At 46.2% G+C, this 23,371-nt stretch overlaps 1 protein-coding gene across 6 annotated transcripts in view; it reads right to left on the bottom strand.

Annotated features, from left to right (window-relative positions):
* The window catches only part of CDKL5 (cyclin dependent kinase like 5), a 532,110-nt gene extending 514,520 nt beyond the window's left edge, over positions 1-17,590 (bottom strand). For 4 of the 6 annotated variants that reach the window (XM_077480757.1, XM_077480763.1, XM_077480761.1 and 1 more), the window contains exon 1: positions 17,457-17,579. The gene's annotated coding sequence lies outside the window, so the exon portion shown is untranslated. Of the gene's footprint in view, positions 1-17,456 lie in introns of all 6 variants that reach the window. The other 2 variants (XM_077480758.1, XM_077480760.1) reach the window with 2 other exon arrangements.
* Between the last annotated feature and the right edge of the window lie 5,781 nt (positions 17,591-23,371).

Here is a 23,371-nt window from a genome sequence, read left to right as displayed (position 1 = left end):
ATACACACAATCGGAATTTCCGATAGAAAGTTTTTCCATCGGGAAAATTGAGAACATGCTATCAATTTTTTGCTGGCGGAAATTCGGACAGCTAAATCCGATGGAGCATACACATGGTCGCATTTTCCGATGAAAAGCTCTCATCGGTCTTTTGCTGGCCGAAATTCCGATCGTGTGTACGCGGCATAAGAGATTGGACAGGAATTAGAATGGATTATTCAGGTAGGCCCTTCCACTAGAGTTATTTATATAGCTAAAAGAGATTCCGCTGATTAATTTGCATGGCCACTATAAGAAAAGGATTGGGGGAGATTCCCTCCTGGAGTCACAGACGGTAGTAAAGCCCTGACAGGAGATCAGACCTTGTCTCCTGCTACCTAGAGCCATACACACACACACACACACACACACAGGCATACCCCACTTTTAAAGAGGGAGTCCACTGGAAAAAAAAATATTAAAAGCCAGTAGTTATAAATACTACAGCTGCTGACTTTTAATAAATGGCCACTCACCTGTCCCAGGGTCCAGTGAGGACGGCAGCCGAGGCCAATCGATCGCTCGGCTCTCGGCTGCTGCCGCCATTCTCGGTGAGGGAATCAGGAAATGAAGCATTGCGGCTTCACTTCCCAGTTCCCTACTGCGCATGCACGAGTCGCGCAGTGCAATGGGAATGGTCCACGCTATCTCTGGGACCAGTGTGTGTCCCAGCAGACAGCGCGCCGGAACAGAAAGAAGCATAGACCCCCGTGGGAGTCTATGCCAGGAAGTGTGTGCAAATACCTGTCTCAGACAGGTATCTGCACCCCCCTCCACCCTGAAAAGTGCCAACTGTGATGCCAGAGGGGGAGAGGGTTCCGATGAGCGGATGTTCCACTTTAGGGTGGAACGCCACTTTAAGTACACAATGGGGTTTATTTACTAAAGCTGGAAAGTGCAAAATCAGGCTCACTTCTGCATAGAAACCAATGAGCTTCCAGGTTTTATTACCAAAGCTTAATTGAACAAGCTGGGGTTAGAAGCTCATTGGTTTCTATGCAGAAGTGAGCTTGATCTTGCACTTTCCAACTTTAGTAAATTAACTCCATTGCATACTTAAAAGTGGGGTATGCCTATATATATATTTTATTATTACTATTATTATTAATATATATAAATATATATATTATATACATATATATATATATATATATATATATATATATATATATATATATATATATATATATATATATATAATGTTGATACATACATAAGGAATTTTTTGCTAAATTTAGCTACCCATAAAACCCTACATCATGCACTTAGGAAGGCATACTATATGCTTTTAACAAACTGCTTTTTTTGGATGATGCCATATTAAAGTTAAAGTCTGCCAAAACTTCTGTTTAGAAAGGACATGTGCCAATTCTTCATGACTGTTGCTATGGTGCTCGAAGGGGAATTATTCTTACTTACCTTTGGCAAAAATGGCAATTAAGAGCAAATAATTGCTACTTAACATTAGGTCATATTTCTCATTGACATGTCAGTATCTAACCAGCACTCCTCCCTATTGCTAACTGCACGGGACTGGGAAACTGACAGCTGGGTATATATGAGTTACTGTAAACAACAGTATATAATTAATGTGCCTTTCATTATCTCATAAACCCTGAGCTCCAACGTTACCTGTAGCTATAATTTGGTCATAGTTGTAATAGAGCTATAATTACCAGTAAAACAAAAGAAAAATAGTCACGAGCTGTCAAACAGATTTATATAAGAGTGTGAAATGAAATGGAAAATATATCCAAGTTGGCAAAACTTTAAATGAGTTTAACATATATAACGTTTAAGTAGGGAGAATCCTGCAACATATGCTAAAAGGTGGAGGAGGTAATTAATGATTCAAATTAAGTATGTTCCATGTAAAAAAAAAAAAATGCTATAAAATACACTAAAGCATGGGTCTTCAAACTACGGCCCTCCAGTTGTTCAGGAACTACAATTCCCATCATGCCTAGTCATGTCTGTGAATGTCAGAGTTTTACAATGCCTCATGGGATGTGTAGTTTCACAACAGCTGGAGGGCCGTAGTTTGAGGATCCCTGCACTAAAGGAAAGAAAAGAAAAGAAGGAGGGCGCACCAACCTAGTGCATTACCACTAGTAAAGCTTTATTCAATTAACCACTACAGATCCGCGCTATTGCCAAAAGACGGCATCAGCGCGGACCTACATTTCCGGGACTACGTCTATTGACGTCGTCCCGGATACGAGCGGCCTGCGCGCCCCCTGAGGGGCGCGCGCGGCGCGCTCTGTGATCGGCGAGTCCGTGAGACTCGCCTGATCACCGATCCGTGCAAGGGGTCGATCCCGACCCCTTATCACGTGATCAGCTGTCAGCCAATGACAGCTGATCATGTGATAGAATGGAGCCGGTAATCGGCTATTATTCCTCCTCGCGCTGACAGCGCGAGGAGAGAAAAAAAAAGCCGATCACCGGCGGCCGTGATTGGGACATCAGTCCCGATCACGGCCAGCAATACAGCTGACCACCTGCCCCCTGCCAGTGCCCACCTGCCCACCGCCGTGCCATCCTGAATAAAAGTAAGTGCCCCCATCAGTGCCCCCCATCAGTGCCCATAGTGCCCACAGTGCCACCTACAGTGCCACCCACAGTGCCACCCACAGTGCCATCCAGCAGTGCCACCAACATTGCCACCCACAGTGCCCACAATCTGCCTCAAAGGTGCTGCGACCCAGTGCCGCCCATCAGTGCCCAGCAGTGCCGCCCATCAGTGCCCAGCAGTGCCGCCCATCAGTGCCCAGCAGTGCCGCCCATCAGTGCCCAGCAGTGCCACCTATCAGAGCCACCTATCAGTGCCACCTATCAGTGCCCATCAGTCCCATCTATCAGTGGTACCTATCAGTGCCCATCCGTGCCACCCATCCGTGCCACTTATCCGTGCCACCCATCCATGCCATCTTATCTGTGCCCATCTTTGCCCATCAGTGCCGCCTTATCTGTGCCCATCGGTGCCGCCTTATCTGTGCCTATTAGTGCCGCCTTAACTATGCCTATCAGTGCCCACCAGTGCAGCCCATCAGTGCCCACCAATGCAGCCCATCAGTGCCCACCAATGCAGCCCATCAGTGCCCACCAATGCAGCCATCAGTGCCGCCTAATCAGCGCACTTCAATGAAGGAGAAAAATGACCCGTTTGCAAAATTTTATAACAAACTATTAAAACATGATTTATTTATTTTTATTTTTTTGCATCTTTTTTTGTTTGTTTAGCAAAAAATAAAACTCTGAGCTGTAACTAAATACCACCAAAAGAAAGCTCTATTTGTGGGAAAAAAATGATAAAAATTTCATTTGGGTACAGTGTTGTATGCCCACGCAATTGTCATTCAAAGTGCATCAGCGCTGAAAGCTGAAAATTGGTCTGGGACTGAGGGGGGTTTAAGTGCCCAGTAAGCAAGTGGTTAAAAAACAGCAAAGTGTATACTCGCAAAATAGTATTGATAGAAGGCATAATCAATAAAGTGAATTCCACTACTCTTGATATTAACAAGCCAGGACCTGACATCCAGTGGATCAAACAATACCTCAAGATGGCTGACGTGTTTCAGGGGAGAACCGCTTTCTTCAGAGCCTAAACGGGCACTTACTATATGAAACTGGTCACACCATACATTGAGGAACTCGACACCAGAGCGCAGCAGAAATTCTTTTTTTTCTCTTCTTTTTTTTTATAAAATACACTAAACCAGCCACTGTCAACCAGGTTTCTGTGGAACCCTAGAGGTCCTCCAGAGGTTGTGAGGGGTTCCTTGAGCTGTGGCCGACTGACCTCCATTCTGATGGTGTCTGCAAAGTTCCAAGTCCAATGCCACTTGGCAAATCTTTTTTAGCTGCCTGTTGGGGTGACATTCTGACCACCATTGTAAGGAACTGGCCACCAATATAATGCGTTCTTCCCACTGACCCCCCAAAAAAAATACTTTTAGCATAGGTTCCCCGAGACCTGAACATTTTTTTCTGGTGTAAAAAAGGTTGAGAAAGGCTGTATTCAAAAGAGGAATGCAGATGTGTAGCTCATGTATTTGAAAATGGATGGATTCCAAAGTTCAAACAAACATTTTTTTTCCTAGCAAACATTGCAGAACAGTAATCAAATGGATGAGGTTTAAAACTCGTATAATCACAACTAAAACATGAGCAAAGGAACGTACACATGAAATCAAAAGCCGGTCAGACCAATCTAGGTGCCAACAGGTACGGCTATATGGGTCATGTTCGTTGACAAATACCTATAGAAAAGACTCAAAAATGTAATCATACACCTAAAGTCTAAAAGGAAGTTGCCGTCATTGCAATAATTAAAGTGATTGTAAATCCTTACATATACCCAGTGAAGTGACTGGCCTCAGGTGATATACAGATATGAAAAAAATCATCCTACAGACGTCTAACCTGTCTGTTTGCAAACTTCTCTATGTCCATTCAAAGAACAGAATTTATAAAACTTGTCTGAGCTGTCAGAAAAAAAGGGGGAAGAGAGCTGAAGTAACACTCTGCAGGGCTCAGTGGGGAGAGCTCTGAGTGCTAATTGGAAGGCAAGGACACCCCCCCCCCCCTTCGGACAGCACACAGAAACAGACCTGAGGCTGTCAATCAGCTGGGGGTCCGTCCCCTGTCACCTTTTTTTCTCTTGGTGTCTGGGAAACTAGTCAGAATTAATACATGCTGACAGCAGAGGAACGAAGCAGCGGACAGAAATTACACTTAATGCTACAAAATGAGACAAAGTCAATGCTATAGAGGGATATGCTTTAATCATATTTCATGCCTGAGGTTTACAACCACTTTAACATGCATTTACAAATAATTAGAAACATTTTAACATTTTCGAAAAAGCACCTTTCATTGTAAACCAGAAACTGAGGATTACCCCCACAACCTCCCCATGGCAGCCACCGTAGTATCAGGGACTGAATGCTGCTCAATGTCAACTATAAAAACTGTGTAGGGACCACCAGAGTTTAAGAAAATACGGTGCTGCAGTTCCAGCTGCATTAGACTCCTGATCATTAAGGCATTAGGCCGGGGAACCCCATGCATTAGCCTGGGTTCCCACTGCTGTGGTGTGAGACACTGCATGTAATTTGCAAAGGAATCGCAGTACATTCCTGTGCGAATTGCATGCGATGTCTCTGGGGTGCAATTTGAGCCATGAATTTGTAAGGCTCAAGTTGCACCGCATTCACACCAAACAGGTGCAGGGAGCGCGGTGCTGCAGGACTGGTCAGATGGGGAGCGCGGTGCTCCAGGACTGGTCAGATGGGTAGCGCGGTGCTCCAGGACTGGTCAGATAGGGAGCGCGGTGCTCCAGGACTGGTCAGATGGGGAGCGCGGTGCTCCAGGATTGGTCAGATGGGTAGCGCGGTGCTCCAGGACTGGTCAGATGGGTAGCGCGATGCTCCAGGACTGGTCAGATAGGGAGCGCGGTGCTCCAGGACTGGTCAGATGGGGAGCGCGGTGCTCCAGGACTGGTCAGATGGGGAGCGCGGTGCTCCAGGACTGGTCAGATGGGGAGCGCGGTGCTCCAGGACTGGTCAGATAGGGAGCGCGGTGCTCCAGGACTGGTCAGATGGGGAGCGCGGTGCTCCAGGACTGGTCAGATGGGTAGCGCTGTGCTCCAGGACTGGTCAGATGGGGAGCGCGGTGCTCCAGGACTGGTCAGATGGGGAGCGCGGTGCTCCAGGACTGGTCAGATGGGGAGCGCGATGCTCCAGGACTGGTCAGATGTGGAGAGTGATGCTCCAGGACTGGTCACATGGGGAGCGTGGTGCTCCAGAACTGGTCACATGGGGAGCGCGATGCTCCAGGACTGGTCAGATGGGGAGCGCGATGCTCCAGGACTGGTCAGATGGGGAGTGTGATGCTCCAGGACCAGACACATGGGGAGCGCGATGCTCCAGGACTGGTCACATGGGGAGCGCGATGCTCCAGGACTGGTCACATGGGGAGCGCGATGCTCCAGGACCGAAACACATGGGGAGCGCGATGCTCCAGGACTGGTCAGATGGGGAGCGTGATGCTCCAGGACTGGACACGCATCGTTGCCCTGTAGCATCTAAACCTATAACTTTGGGCATAACTATGCACTCTTGAAGGATGAAGTACATGTATGTATGTGTACAGGACTTACTCAACATCTAGGAACAAGAACAAGATGCTTGGCCAAGCTCAAGGAATTTCACGCAGTATAGCAGGACTGGTCATGCGATAAACTGAATCCTTTCCAAACTTACAAATCTTTGAAATGATTCATTATTTTACGGCTACAATGGTTTTTTCATTACCAGGTCTCGTTACCACAAAAATCGATTCTTTATTATTATTATTACTAATAATAATTTATGTTTCTTTAGTAGTTTCCTTCCTGGGGATTTGAAGTGCCATGTCTGCTGTTGGGGCATATGACGAGGCAGCCATCTTGGCTTTGTGAAATAACATAGAGGGATTAACTTAAAGTGGTTGAAAAGTCAGCAGGTTTTTTTTTATCTTAATGCATATAGAAAAAAACTTTGGTGTGCAGTAGCCACCCCAGCACCCCTTAATACTTACCTGAGCCCCATCTCTCTCCAGCGATGTTCACGAATGCCTCGGCCATCCGGGACTCTCCTCCTGATTGGCTGAGACACAGCAGTGATGCCACTGACTTCCGCTGGCTGTCAATCGAAGTCAGTTAGCCAATCAGGAGAGGGACAGGGTGGGGCCAAACCGGGGCTCCGTGTCTGAATGGACTCGGCTTGGGTGTCCCCATAGCAAGCTGCTTGCTGTGGGGGGCACTCAGCAGGAGGGAGGAGCCAAAAGAGCCAAAGAGGGACCCAAGAAGAGGAGAATCAGGGCTGCTCTGTGCAAAACCACTACACAGAGCAGGTAAGTATAACATGTTTGCTATTTTTAGAGAAAAACAAAACAAAAAACGAGACTTTACAATCACTTTAAAGCCCAATTCGGGGCAAAAAAAAAAAGTTTTCCCATGCAGTGGGGCTGTGCATGAACTGCGCGGGTCAACTGTTTGTTTTGTCTAGTAGCGAGGAGAAAGCCTATACTCACCTAAACCTTTGCGCCATTAGAAAACAGCGCTCCCCCCGGGTCCAGCGGTGGACTGTTCCTGGTCTATGGAGCCTGCTCTAGGCTTAATGACATCAGGAACAGTCCACAAGTCAAGACTGCTGAAGCGCGGGGGTGCCAGACCGGTCTTGTGCTGGGAAGATCAGGTACAGTAAGTAAATCTCCTTTCTCCTCTCCCCTAGACAAAAACAAGCAGCACAGCCCCGGTGCATGGAAAAACTTAATTTTTGCCCAGAGATGGGCTTTAAAATGGTAGTAAAGTCATGTGTGACATTTTTACCAATAATAAAGCTTACCTGCAGGTAAAATTAATATCTCTTCAACATGTATCATAGGAGATATTCCACAGCAGCCAGTAACGTCAACGGCGCATGCGTTCTGAAGGAACGGCATACCATTCTGTTCCTTCAGAGGTCTGTGCCATAAACCGTGTACGATGACAGCGCACCGCTGGAGGGCTCTGTATTAAGGTAAGTCTTTCATAATCTGCTAGTATGCAATGCATACTAGCACTCCATGACATTGCCTTGCAGGGTGATTTTATTTTATTTTTTTAATCTTACAATCTTTACCACTGCTTTAGGACAGGAGCCAATTAATCTACCAGCATGTCTTTGGATTGTGACAAAAAAAAATAAAAAAACAGCATCCAGAAGAAAGCCCCACAAGGACAAAAGAACATACAAAATCCATGGAGGTGATGTGATTCAAAACAAGGATGCCAGTGCTCCAACTTTAAATGTGCTAAGCACTAAGGTTTATGCCGTGTACACACGACCGGATTTTCCGAGAAGACTGGGTCCGAGGGGATTAGTCCGTCAGACAATCCGATCGTGTGTGGGATAGTCCGATCGTTTTTTCGGGAAAAAAAATAAAAATAAAAAAATCGGACGGACCTAGAAATAGAGCATGTTTCAAATCTGACGGACTCAATTACGACGGACTAAAAATCGGGAAAACCGTTTGTCTGTGTGCAAGTCCAACGGACCAAATACAACGCAAGAGAAGCTATTGGTTACTGGCTATTGAACTTCCTTGTTTAGTTCCGTCTTACGTCATCACGTTCAAAATGAACTGACTTTTGAATGGACTTAGTCTGTTCCTGTGTGGCCAAGTCTGTTAATTCGGAAAGTCCGTCGGTACGCCTCCCGAAAGTCTGTCGGGAATACCGGAAAGTATGCCGGAAAGTCCAGTCACGTGTACGTGGCATTAGGCTTCATTGAGATGGGAACTGATATCTGTCCCGTGTGCAAGCTTGCTTTGTTTTTGTATCTGCATCCACCCCCAGTAGCGTGCAGGCAACCCATAGAAGTGGATGCAGCTGCAGCGGCTGTCATAATTTGACAGCCATGCAGAGCGCCTGCATACCCCCAAACATGCCACTGTCTACCATTCTGAGCCATGCAGCCGCTCTTGGACAGCTGTTCAATTTTGACATGTTGCCGTGTCTGTGCAGCCGTTGTATCGGCATCCACCTCTACAGACTGCCTGCAAAAACAAAGAAGGCCTGCATGTAGAACAGGTGCCAGCAAATCTTCCCATTTGGTTATGTAACATTTTGTAATTAATAAATTGATTTTATTGCATTTTTTTGTGAACGTTTGCCAAATTTCTCCCACCTCACTCAAAGTCCCAGGGCTCTTGTTCTTTTCTGTGCAGCTTGGTTTGAGTGCCGGTCAGGACAACTACATTGGTTTTGCATGTTCTCTGTGAGCTCGTGAGGGGTTTCCTCTGGATGGCATGCAGGATGGCGCCTGTCTTACATATTATGCCCCCCTCCAAAGCTCCAAATTACAATTACAGTAAAACTTGCTTTGAGTAACTTGGTTTGAGGGCATTTTACAAGACAAGCTAAATTGTTTAATAATTTTTTACTTGATATACAAGCGATGTCAATATACAAGTAGCGCCATGTCACAACTGAGTATAAAAGACAAGAGAAGCACTTCTAAGCCCCTGTACACACGGTCGGAGATTTCGGCAACCAAATCCGTCGGATTTTGCCCGTCAGATTGAGTCCGACGGATTGTGCCCGAAACTGTTGCATACACACGGTCGGGCCAAGTTGGCGAAAAATCCGATCTTTCAGAACGTGATGACGTAATTTCGTTACGATGGGACTACATTCAGGCTAGTAGCCAATAGCTTTGATGTAGGAATTTGATCTGAGCATGCGTGGCACTTGGTCCGATGAAAATGCTCTACACATGATCGGATTAGGTCCGTCTGGCTCAGTTGGTCGGGAAATATTTCCAACATGTTGGAAATTTGTATCGGACGGAGATTCGGATGGATTCAGTCCGATGCATACCACACACAGTCGGATTATCTGACGACGGGGTCCGATAAGACTCATTCCGACAGATTCTCCGACCGTGTGTACAAGGGCTAATTCTGCATACACATGATCGCACATTCCAACAACAAAATCCATGGGATTTTTTCCGATGGATGTTGGCTCAAACTTGTCTTGCATACACACGGTCGCACAAAGTTGTCGGTATTTCCAAACGTCAAGAACGCAGTGACGTACAAAACGCGTATGACGGGACTAGAAAAGAGAAGTTCAATACCAAGTGTGCCACCCTTTGGGCTCCTTCTGCTAATCTTGTATTAGTAGAAGTTTGGTGAGAGACGATCCGCGCTTTTGAGACTCGTGCTTTTCTGATCCCACAAAAAATTAGGGAGATCACCAAAAAAAAAAAAAACAAATAAAAAAAACAGGAGATCTTGATTTAAAAAATAAAATAAAAATTCACTATAAAAACCAAAAAAAATATAATAATAATTCTTCTGGAGATCTGATGAAAATAAAAAAATTATATTCATGAAATCAGTGAAATCAGAGAACTCTGTGTGAATATGAGCAGAAAAACAACGTTATTATTCTAGAATTATAAAGAAGAAGAGAATGCGCTGCATTAAAAGATTTCAAAATTTGCAGCGTGACGAATGTGCTATCTCCATTACGAACGCTAGTTTTACCAGACTGAGAGCTTCTGTCTCGTAATTTATTCTGAGCATGCGTGACACTTGCGTCGGAATTGTCTACACACGATTGGAATTTACGCGATTGGATTTTGTTGTCGGAAAATATGAGAACCAGATCTCAAATTTTGTGCAACGGAAATTCCAATGGAAATTGTCCGATGGAGCCTACGCACGGTCGGAATTTCCGACAACAAGCTCCGATCGCGCATTTGCCGTCGGAAAGTCCGACCATGTGTACGCGGCATTATTGTATCAATATGGTTACATTTAATGAAGGTACAACATTTAGCAACTCACATGGTTGATGTGGAGGAGGATGCTTTATGTGGAGAGCTTTACCCCGGATTCCTGCATACTTAGATGTGCCTGTTTTAATCAGTAGCCATATGAGTCACTCAATGTTTTACCTTCATTAAATGTAACGATATTGCTACACTAATACCCCGTACACTTGATTGGACTTTCCGACAACAAAACCGTGGATTTTTGTCCGAAGGATGATGGCTCCAACTTGTCTTGCATACACACGGTCACACAAATGTTGGCCAACAATTACGAACGTAGTGACGTACAAGACGTACGTGATATCTCCATTACAAACTCTTGTGTTACAAGACTTAGCGCTTCCGGCTTGTCTTTGATTCCGAACATGCGTGGACTTTAGTCCGAGGGACTTGTGTACACACAAACGGAAAGTCCGACAACAAACATTTGTTGGTGGAAATTCCAATAACAAATGTTCGATGGAACATACACACAGTCGGACTTTCCGCCAACAAGCTCACATCCAACATTTGTTGTCGGAAAATCCGACCATGTGTATGGGGCATAATGCCCCGCACACACGATAGGATTTTCCGACAACAAAACCGTGGATTTTTTTCTGAAGGATGTTGGCTCAAACTTGTCTTGCATACACATGGTCACACAAATGTTGGAAATTCCAAACGTCAACAACACGGTGACGTACAACACATATGTCAAGCTGAGAAAAACGAAGTTCAATACCCACTGCGGCTCTTGTAAATGTTTTACCTTCATTAAATGTAACCATATTGCTACACCGTACACGATCGGACTTTCCAACAACAAAACCGTGGATTTTTGTTCAAAGGATGTTGGCTCCAACTTGTCGTGCATAATCATGGTCACTCAAATTTTGGCCAACAATTACGAACGTAGTGATGTACAAGACGTACATGACATCTCCATTATGAACGTTAGTTTTACAAGACCGAGCGCTTCCGGCTGGTCCTTGATTCCGAGCATGCGTGGACTTTTGTGCGTCGGAATTGTGTACACACGCTCAGAATTTCCGGCAACAAGTTTTGTTGTTGGAAAATTTTAGAACCTGCACTCAAACATTTGTTGATGGAAATTCCGACAACAAATGTTCTATGGAGCATACACACGGTCTGACTTTCCGACAACAAGCTCACACCCAACATTTGTTGTCGGAAAATCCTATTGTGTGTACAGGGCATTAGAGTCGCCTCTTTTCTCTTTTATACTCTGTAGCTCCTGCTGGATTTTGCTTCTAATACCCTTGTGGAGGCTTCCATTTGTGGATGGACATTTTATGGTTACACAACCAATCACATCGCTATAACCTTTTTATATGGACTATAAACTGAAGGACTTATGAATAAATGGTTGTGGAAAATTGCTTTTATATACAAGTGCTTTGGATTACAAGCTTGCAGTCCCACAAGGTTTTACTGTTTAAAAAAGTCCCCTGTTCATATTTGAACATTCAGGCACCTGTAGTTCAATGCCCAAAACTTGAAAAGATACATGAGCTACTTTTGAAGTAAAATGGGACATTTTAAGCCCTTTAATAGAAGGCGGTAAAAAAAAACGTGTGTGCATTATTTTAGTAGCTCCCATTATAAATCTATATGGGGCCAAAAAGTCTGGATCCTGCCCCAAAAGAAGCTCACATCCAGCACTTCACTCCTACAACATGCAAATAAAATGCACAAAGGAGCACCAAAAAAAAGCATCAAAATCACCTGCGTACGCTACGCTCACCTGTAAATAGGGGCCATGGCATTCTGGGGGTTATTTATGAAAGGCAAATCCACTTTGTACTACTAGTGCAAACTACAAGTGCAAAGTGCACTTGAAATTGCACTGCAAGTGCACTTGGAAGTGCAGTCGCTGTAAATCTAAGGGGTAGATCGGAAATGAGGGGAAGCTCTGCTGATTTTATCATCCAATCATGTGCAAGCAAAAATGCTATTTTTTATTTTCCTTGCATGTCCCCCTCGGATCTACAGCGACTGCACTTCCAAGTGTACTTTCAGTGCAATTTCAAGTGCACTTTGCACTTGTAATTTGCACTTGTAGTGCAAAGTGGATTTGCCTTTAGTAAATCACCCCCATTGGCAACCTAGCTCCTCGTTTTTGGTTACCCCTCCAAAAGCAACTCAAACCCTTTCTTTTTTTTTTTTTTTATTATATTTCCATTTTTTATATGTTCAGCTAAAACATCTGACCATAAAATGCTAGCTCTTGAATGAATAAAAAAAAATAAAAAATAAAAAACTGATTAGCAGCGACACGCAGTTTCAGCATTGGAAGAAAAATGATTATTTCCCAACCTCCCAAGGGATAATATTTGCAGGCATGCAATCCAAGGCTAAGGCAAATAGTTTAAAACATCAGAAATTAAAATGATGGCACGACCGGAGGAAATATCGCACAACCTAAGCGAACGGCTATTTATTCCAGCAGGTGAGAAGGTGGTATAAATACAGTCTGCCATCCCTGTGCTAGATGCCCTTTACAGCGCCATTCTATGTGCAATTTGTTCTAAAATGAATGGAAGGGGTACCAGCGTAGCAATAAATGTAATCACAAATGTTCAGTAATGTCCTAATCAGAAACAAATAATAGATCAATGAATCCGATCTCCACCTTCTGCTATACAAGTGAAATGAACAAAGCTATTTTGGCAGCCTTGTTAGCCAATTGTGTGTGACGGCAGAAATAACGCTTGTTGTATTGATGGATGCTGCACAGTTTTCACTTCCATTAATTATACTGGAAGAGAAGAGAAGACACATGTCTAGGTTTCTATACAGCATGGCTGCTGTTATATATTGCCTGCCCACATAAAGACCACTGAAAGCAGAGAAATACATAAAAACAAAAAAACGAGCAGTGCTATAATTATCATAAAAACAAAACATTACATAGGAACTCAGAAAATAGGAGGAGGAGTTATGAAAACTGCAACAGATGAAGAAGAGGACTATTACCCATATCAACCAATGAGGCTTCACCTTTAATCCTGTAATGCCCGGTACACACAATGAGATTATCGGACGAATGACCGTCTGTTTTTTTTTTTTGTATGCTAATCTTAGATCGAATCTGATGAGTTTACTAAAGTCACGAAAATTCCCGTACCACAAAAAAAAAAAGATTCGGAAGTGATGTCATGTGTTGTAATGCATTTGTATTGCATTTTCGAACGATAGCTGTACTGGTTAAATGAAAATCATACGAAAAAAAAATGTTGTGCATGTCCGATAGAATAATATCGGATGAACTGTCATGATCGGATCTCGAAAGCCGCATACTAACGATCCAATTATCGTACGATCGCATTTTCCGTACGATTTTCTGATCGTGTGTACGGGGCTTAACTTGCAAAGGGAAATTAAAATCTTCACGGGAGGCGGCGTAGCTTCCCTGTCTTGTGATTGGCTCTGACAGCGATCATGTGATTTGGGAGCCCGATCAGAAGCTGTGACCGAGAGCTGCCGGTGACAGCTCGGTCAACGCACTGAGAGCGACTCATGCTAGGCAGAGAAACTCAGGCCGCCATGGACACATGTGTGGCAGCTGGGTGGTTCAAGCTGCCCCAACTTTGCTGGTGCATATATACATTTCCTATTCAGCAAGAGGTTAATGGCTCAAACATGAACGGTTGCTATGGCCACCACCGTCACTGATCTGTGCTCATTCTCAAAAATTGGGGGACAGGACTCTGCTGCCCTGATACCAATATCCTTACAGCAAATCTGCAGCCAAAATCAACAAGACAAAATGAATAGCCCAATTAACCCCTTCCCGCCTCTCAGAGCTTCTAAATGCTAGGTGGCGGGCATTCGGGTCATGTGACCACTGCGATTGGCTGTCACAGAGGTCACATGGTTCAGAAAGCTCCTGATCTCAAGTATGCATTGGAAGCTTTCCAGTCCCTGCTGGGGCGCATGCTCTCAGCACAGAAAACTAATTACATAAGGCTACATATATGCAGCCTCTCTCCATTAAAGCCCACCAGCTGAGAGGCCGTATATAAGCAACACATCAGTAGGAAATAGTTAAACATCCAATAGCGAAATGTTGCTGCAATATTCAGCTTTAATCCAGAGATTGCCCTGCAGTACCTTTTTCTGCAGCTAGATGTCCTCGTTGTGATGGCCAGCACCATTCAACTCATGTTCTCTGAACCCAGGTCATCCTGGACCCGCCCCCAGCCTGTGACTGGACAGTGAAAGGAGAAGCAGCACAAGGATGAGCGCATACCTCTGCCACTCAGCTCTCTCCTCCTATTAGCATGCTTCTTGTCATTACATGGCTCTTTGTGCTGCTTCTCTCTCTCGCTTTTCAGCCCTGCTGTTCAGGGACTGCACAGGTCACATTCAGGTCCATACACTGCTTGCATTTAATGATGTATTATAAATAAAGATTTATATATGCTCTGGAGTTCAGCTTTACAGATAATCTCCAGGGAAAACAAAAACATCCCTCTGCAGTGGATCCTGGATCTAAAGCAGTTTTCCCTGATTCTCCACTACCCAAGCAGCCAGCGCTCTCCTCTCCTGCACTACACTCCAGCAGTGGACTGTCCCTTGCCCTCCTCACATCCAATACAGGGCTATGGGCTCTGCATTGGACTTCATGATGTCAGAAGATCTGTGCCTACCGGAGCATGAGGTGGGAGAGGCTGCTGGGACCGGTCTTATAGCCTGGAGGGAAACTGAGGGAGAACAGGGCAAGTGAATAGGCTTTTTCATGGTCCCTCAAAGACCTATATACAAGCATCTAACCCTTGGGATATCCCCACTACAAAGGAGAATTTTTCCTTTTCCCGCAGTTCAGCTTTAGAGGGTTAGTTCACCGTAACCAAATAAAGTATAAGCAGATAAAAGAGAGGCGTAACCAATAGCAACAATAGAGCATGGGGATCGGACTGGTTCCTATAGGTTACTGAACTTTGCTGTCAGTCATAGCGCTTTGTACTGATTCGTTCAGAAAGTCTTTAAAGGGTTAGTTCTCCTTTACCAAAAAAAAAAAACTGCCCATGAAGATAAGGGGTGCCTGGAGATAAATAAAACCGTGCGGCTTTGATCAAAGTTAAATAAAGGCTTTGTTCTAAGTGTAGGTCATTTAGGTACATCATGAAGCCTAACTGGAAAACTCCCAGAGATGCCATCATCCTGTCCTGCCTTGTTGCTAGGATGTTGCTAGGGGACTCCTTACTGTCACTGTATACCTTAACCATCCTAGGAGTGAGCTCTCTTGCACAGAGCTCATGACTACTTCATCAGGGGAAAAGGAAGTGCATGTAAATCGGAGAAAGAGCTGGTTCCTGTGATGGTGGAGGTGAACAGAAACAACTAGGAGTCTCTCAGCAATGTCCTAGCACAAGGGTAGACAACCTTGGCACTTCAGCTATTGTGGAACTACAAGTCCCACAAGGCACTGAAAGGCTGACAGTCACAGGTATGACTCCCAGAGGCATGATGGGATTTGTAGTTTCACCACAGCAGATGTGATGAAGTTGCCTATCCCTGTCCTAGGAGTTTTCCAGTCAGGCTTCATGAAATACATAAATGGTCCACACCTATAGCAAGGACATTATTCAACTTAGGTCAGAGCTGCACAGTTTGTTTTTATTTACCGATGCCCCTTATCTACATGGGCAATTTTTTAGTAACGGTGAACAAACCCTTTAAAGATTCAGTGCAAAGCGCTATGACGGTGCTCAGAGTCTGCCACCCTTCTCAACTGTGGGTATCGGATTGGGTATATGGGATGGTATGATATATATTTTTTTTTTTTATGGTAGAACTGGATGGAATTGTGTCCTTTTTTAACTCTTCGCCAATCCCTCCACTGGCTTCCAAAACGCCCCGTGAATAAAATTCAAAATACTAACAACAACATACAAAGCCATTCACAACTCTGCCCCGAGCTACATCACCAATCGTATCTCCAAATATCACCCAAACTGTCCTCTCCGCTCCTCCCAAGACCTCCTGCTCTCTATGTCCCTTGTCTTTTCCTCCAGGACTTCTCAAGAGCCTCTCCCATCCTCTGGAACTCACAACCCCCAATCTGTCCAGCGATCTCCTACTCTGGCTGCCTTCAAAACTCATCTGTTCAGGGAAACCCATCACACCTCCAACTAATCTCTTATCCCTTTCCATCAGCTCATTCCCCACAGTTACAACCTTTTGTACCACTTGCCGCACCATAGATTGTAAGCTCTTCTGAGTAGGGCCCTCTTAACCCTATTGTATTGTAACTTGTATTGTTTGCCTTTTATATTGTAAAGCGCTGCACAAACTGTTATAATATAATAATAATAATAATAATGATGGCAGGAAGCAAAGTGTGGTAACCCGTAGTAACAAGTCAGATCGACATGTTCAGCGGTTGCGATGGGTTACACCTTGTTGCACGGATCTCGGATGACATACCCCTGCTTCTGCTGTGGCGGTTCACAATGCAATCCACAGAAATGTATGTCCTAAATGTAAAAAGTCTGCGGGGGGATCCATGAGACAATGAGCGTGGGAAATGTTGGCGGATCGTGCGGGGAAGGTGATAAAAGGCTCGTGATTGGCTGGGGATGTCCATGTATTTCATGCTGTGACAGGCAGACAAAGCATGTTAAAAATAGTTTATCCATAGGAGCCAATGTATGGGTGACAATAGACTGCAACACATGCCATGGCAGCATTACTCATTGTACCCAGCATTACAGAGGAGGAGGCGGCATCTGCTGGAGGAATAACCCCCATCATCATCATTATAGTAGACAGTGATAGGGATCTGTCCTAATAAATGATGAGATCATAGAGGATGAGGCCAGGGCATGCTGTGCCAGGGTGGGCTCCATCCATCCATATATATAGAACATGGAGGGGGGGTGCCAGGTGTCCTGTTGCAGATGTGAGGGGGCGGTAATGGCTGTGATGAGAATAGAGGGGGATCTATAGGAAAGGTAAGGGTGATCCCACACCCAGGAAGGGGTGGCAAGGGCATGGAACCCCCCTCATCACCCACCGCTGCCCATTGCTGTCACTCACCTGTGCCCGTGCCGCTCTCCTCTCCTCCCTCCGATCTTCTCCTCTGCCGCTGTTTTCCTTTCGGGTATCTACTCAATATCACCAGCTAGGAGAAAACGGCAAGCCACGCCTACCGCCGCTCTAGCCACGCCAATCACACACGCCCCTCTGCGCCAACACCGGCCCACTTCTTCCTGCAAAGCGGCGTCCTGGAAGAGCGCAACCAATCGTAGCATTGGGATCCGGACTGGACGGTCACTGACAGGCACGAGGACCAATAAAGGAAGAAGGTAGGCGGGCAATGCAGAGGGCGGGGAATACAGCAGGTGTGGAATGCGGAGGGACGGGATAGGCAAGAAGAATTTACAGGCGGAGAATCTCGGGTCTCCCAGGCAACGAGCCATGGGGGCGTGAGCGTATGGTCGTGGTTGACAGGCCGGGGCGGGGCTAGTGTGTGACACGCCCGTTTCATACAGCGATTAGTATGACATCTCTCCGCACATCGCATATATGTAGAAGCGCTCATAACGATCGTTTACTGATACATGGAACACTAATAATACAAGACGCAGCCCGTCTTCTGATGCGTCCACCTCCACATCACAGCAATCTTTACATACATTGCGGGAATCACAACTGGAACCCAGCCATCTTGATTAATTTCTCAATGAGCGAGAGTCATTTAATATCATAACTTATTTTTCTCTTAGAAATAAAAACATTAATTTCATTTTGAATGGAGTGATTGAGGTTGATGGGGGCAACCCCTGTCAGGTTGTCCCCATGAGGAGATTTCCCTTCATTTGCTGTCCCGTAGCCACAACAGGAAATGAGAGGCAATCCCTAGTTGTCACCAGAACCAGTGTCCCCATTGGAACATTTCCTCTCTTTTCCTGTTCTGGTGACCACTCAAAATGTGCAATTTCTTTTCACTTTCACTCTTGGGTGATGAGAGTCACCAGGACAGGTGTTCCGATCCCTTTCCTCTCTATCCAAAGAAGTATCGTCCTGCCAGCAAAATCCTATGTAAAAAATGTGCATAAGACCTTATAACTCCAACTTGGGTAGAAAAGCTAGTGGCATCCTTGCTCTCTGAGGAAGCAGTTGACTCTCTGCTGAGGTACCACATGTCCTAATGCCTCAGAGGCTCAGACCAGTAGCTCGGCAATAGGCAAAGCTCATGCTTACGGCTGATTGGATAGCTCCAGTGTAACAACATATTCAGAGACCCATCGCAGTTTGCTACAGAAGTGACGTTCCTTCACCGCCATCTTGCTACACCCCACACTTGGCCACAGTAAGGATAAACTAAGAAGGGGAAAGCAAACATCTTGTTACACCCACCAGAGTTTTGCATTTTACACGTATTTATAACAGTAAAGTCAGTTTATATACATGCCTGTAGTGAAATACAGGACTTACAACTCCGTCTGACTACTTAGATCTTGAATTTTAAAAGCAGCGGCAACCCTGCTCATCTCACAGGTTTGCTGATCTGAGAGACGTTCACTGCTTTTAAAATTCAACATCTAAACATTCAGACGGAGTTCTAAGTCCTGTATTTCACTATAGAAACTCACTTTACTGTTATAAATAGGTCGAAAATACAAAACTCCGGTGGGTGTAACAAGATGTCTGCTTTCTCCCTTCTTAGTGTATCCTTACTGTGGACGAGTGTGGGGTGTAGCAAGATGGTGGCGAAGGAACATCACTTCCGTAGCAAACTTCGATGGGTCACCAAATGTCGTTACACCGGCTCTAACCCATCAGGAAGCATTGTCAGACCCAGTGCTCCATTTTTTGGGGGTGGCGTCAAACAAACCCCACCTCCTGCCAGATCCACACCCCATCCAGGTCGCTGCTTCCCCAGCTTTTCCTCCTGGCCATTCAGATCTTAAAGAGGAAGTAAACCCTTAAAAACCACTTTGGCCTACAGGTAAGCCTAGATTAAGGCTTACCTGTAGGTCCAAGAAATATCTCCTAAACCTATATGGTTTAGGAGATATTTGCCAGAAAACGGGCACCGCTGTCTACGTCTCATGCGCCGTAGACAGCGGCGCGCAGGCGCACTAAACGTGGCAGTTCCAAGAATGGAGCTGCCGCATTTGTCGACTCCCGTGCGCATGCGCGGGAGTGACGTCATCGCGGCTTTGCCGAATGACAGCGGCGGAGCTGCGAGACGCCACTCCCGTGCGCATGCGCGGGAGTGACGTCATCGCGGCTTCGCCGCTGTCATTCGGCGGAGCTGCGAGACGCCACAAGCAAGATGGATGCGGCGGACTACAGGGGACAGCGGCGACTTCGCTGGCTCCTGTGTCAGGTAAGTGACACATAATGGGCTACTATGCGATGCATAGTAGTCCATTATGCTTTACCTTTGCAGGGAAAAAAAGAGGAAGTAAACTCATCAGGGTTTACTTCCTCTTTAAGACCAGCTCCTTAACCTGATTGGCCGGGGGGAGAATCCGGAAGACAATAGTGAATAGTGATTCGCTAATGTCACAAGTGGGTGGGTTCGGGGTTCAGTGCTCTGCGCCCCCAGCCCAAGCTTTTTGAAGCCAATTAGAGCCTCAGGCTCGTAGAAATCTATGCGTCCGGTGCCCTGCATGGTGATTAGGGGGCGGCAAATGGAGATGAGGGGGGCGACTGGTCAGACCTCTGCACAGGGACCACTGCTTTCCAGCATAAAGCCAATAACATAACTACCAACTTTTGAACTTGAGAATGAGGGACATTTCAGGGGGAAAGTGACCTGCGTTGCGCTATGCATACCACAGCAAAAAAGTGGGTGGGGCCAAACATATCAGGGGCTTAACGGTCACAGTTAAACAAAAGCTGGGCTTCCTTGTACCTATAACTATAAAATATGATTTGATTTCTGTGCCAAAAGCTGGAGTCTCAGGGATACATTTAAACCTCAACATAGGAACCCTGGGATGGAGCTGAAAAAAAAGTACTGCAGTACATGTAGCACATAGTAGCAAGTTATGGTCATGGTCAAGTTGTTCCTAACAGTGGGAGTGGCTTAACCACTTTCAGACCGGACCAATTTGCTGGTCAAAGACCAGACCACTTTTTGCGATTCGGCACTGCGTCGCTTTAACTGACAATTGCGCAGTCGTGCGACGTGGCTCCCAAACAAAATTGACGTCCTTTTTTTTCCACAAATAGAGCTTTCTTTTGGTGGTATTTGATCACCCCTGCGGTTTTTATTTTTTTGCGCTATAAACAAAAATAGATTTATTTTTTATTTATAGATTTATTTTTTACTTTTTGTTATAATAAATATCCCCCAAAAATATATAAAAAAACATTTTTTTCCCTCAGTTTAGGCCGATACGTATTCTTCTACATATTTTTGGTAAAAAAAATCGCAATAAGCGAATATTGATTGGTTTGTGCAAAAGTTATAGCGTTTACAAAATAGGGATAGTTTTATAGCATTTTTATTAATAATTTTTTATTATTTTTTTTTTACTAGTAATGGCGGCGATCAGTGATTTTTATTGTGACTGCGACATTGTGGGGGACCCATCGGACATTTTTGACACATTTTTGGGACCATTGTCATTTATACAGTAATCACTGCTATACAAATGCAGTGATTCCTGTGTAAATGACACTGGCAGTGAAGGGGTTAACCAGTGGATGGCAGTGTAGGGGTTAAGTGTTCCTAGGGGTGTGTTACTAACTGTGGGGGGGTTGGGCTTTCATTTAATGAACACTGATCTCTGCTCCAATCACATGGAGCAGAGATCAGCGTCACTAGTTGCTAGGCAGAATGAAGAAATGCTGTTTACAACGGCATTTCTTCATTTGGTCGCTCTGTGAGACGATCGCGGGGATGCCCGCGGCGATCGAGTCCACGGGTCACCAACCGGACTCACGGGGGTCCCGACCAGCGCGGGAGCACGCCGCCGGCGGCGCGCTCCCGATGGCAGGGCGGCAAATTTAAAGGGACGTACATGTACGCCCATTTGCCTGCCCGTGCCATTCTGTCGACGTACATCGTCGTGCGCTGGTCGGCAAGTGGTTAAAGAGGGATGGTTAGACAGAAGCTGAGCCTAGTTGCTGTATAAAGTGCAACATTGCTTGAACAAATGAACATCAGAAGGAAATCTTATCTCAAATGTCAGAAATATTGTAGTGGACAATTAATGCCACCCGTGTTTAGGGTTGTCTTAATGAGAGGGCACACCTGGGCACTGCCCAGGGGCCCCAGCTGCATGGGGGGCCCCTGCACTTTCCCCAAAGCTGCTCCTTGAGCCCACGCTGCTCTAAATTAGGGGCCCCATGATGGCACTGAGAGTGATGGATACACAAGGGAGACAGGCTGGCAGCGGTGTGCCATGCTGTGCAGAATGATACCTATTTCATAGCCAGCAGAGAGGGGCAGGGATGGAGCGCCAGTGATGCATTGACCCCGCCCCATGCAGCTTGAATGCTCGGGACTCGGAGGCCACGGGTAGGAGCTGGACAGGGCTGGACTGGCTTACCGGGATACCAGGAGATTTCCCGGTAGGCCGCCTGCCCTGGGGCCGCTTTTAGTTGCAGCTGCATTGGTGCTCGCTGCTGCGGATCACAGCGCTGGCTGGCACTGTGTTCGGTGGTCACTCTGTAACATGGCCCCGCCCCCCCAGACCAGCTCGTGTGATAGTAGTTAGAATCAACGTTCCGCCTATCACACAAGCCGGTCTAGGGGGGCGAGGCCATGTTACAGAGTGACCGCCAAACACAGAGCCAGCCAGCGCTGGTCTTAAGAGGAGGAGATGCCGCCCGTACAGCCAGCCGTGTGTGCCTGGATAGGAGGATCAGCAGGGGGCTGCATATAGAGGAATTGAGCTTTCTATATTACTCCATGCAGCCACTGAATGTTTGCAGGAGGGAGAGGTGAATCAAGCATTCAGCTTCTGCATGGAGGAATATAGAAAGCTCAATTCCTCTTTATGCACCCCCCCCCCCCCCCACTGATCTTCCTATCCAACTTCGTTTACTGCCCCCCCCCAGTTCACATCATGCTCCCTGCCCCCTGAGTGCTCTCCTCCCCCACCACACTCTCCAGCCCCCCCCCCCCCCCCCCACAGTTCTCTCCACTCCTGTTCTTTTTCATGGATTTTTCATGGATGTATCAGGGATGTAGAGAGGGAACGGTGTAGGGGGTATCGGGAATGTAGTGGGGTAACAATACAAGGGGTATCTTATGGTATATGGTAACAGTGCTGGGGGAAGATCTAGGGTGCAGAGAGGGATCAGAGTGCTGGGGGTATATCTGGGGTGTAGAGGGGTCAGAGTGCTGGGGGGATATGTGGGGTGCAGAGAGGGATCGATGTGCTGGTGGGATATCTTGGGTGTAGAGGGGTCAGAGGGCTGGGGGGGGGATATGGGGGGTTCAGAGAGGGATCACAGTGTTGGGGGAATATCTAGGGTGCAGAGAGGGATCAGAGTGCTGGGGGATATCTGGGGTGCAGAGAGGGACTAGAGTGCTGGGAAGATATCTGGGGTGTAGAGGGTCTGAGTGCTGGGGGGATATCTGGGGTGCAGAGAGGAATCAGAGTGCTGAGGGGATATCTGGGGTGCAGAGAGGGATCAGATTGCTGGGGGGATATGTGGTGTGTAGGGAGGACTGAGTGCTGGGGGATATCTGGGGTGCAGAGAGGGATCAGAGTGCTGGGGGGGTATCTGGGGTTTAGAGAGGGATCAATGTGCTGAAGGGATAGGTGGGGTGTAGAGGAGTCAGAGTGCTGAGGGGGATATGTGGGGTGCAGAGAGGGATCAGCGTGCTGGGGGAATATCTGGGGTGCAGGCAGGGATCAGAGTGCTGGGGGAATATCTAGGGTGCAGAGAGGGATCAGAGTGCTGGGGGGATATCTGGCGTGTAGAGGGGTCTGAGTGCTGGGGGAATACCTGTTGTGTACAGAGGGATCAGAGTGCTGGGG

The sequence above is a fragment of the Lithobates pipiens genome, unplaced genomic scaffold (genome assembly GCF_037356315.1).
Source record: "Lithobates pipiens isolate NorthernLeopardFrog02 unplaced genomic scaffold, aLitPip1_a1.2 Scaffold_16, whole genome shotgun sequence".
Lineage (NCBI taxonomy): Eukaryota > Metazoa > Chordata > Amphibia > Anura > Ranidae > Lithobates > Lithobates pipiens.
Note: the sequence above shows the minus strand (reverse complement) of the source record. Positions and strands in the feature narration are given on the sequence as shown.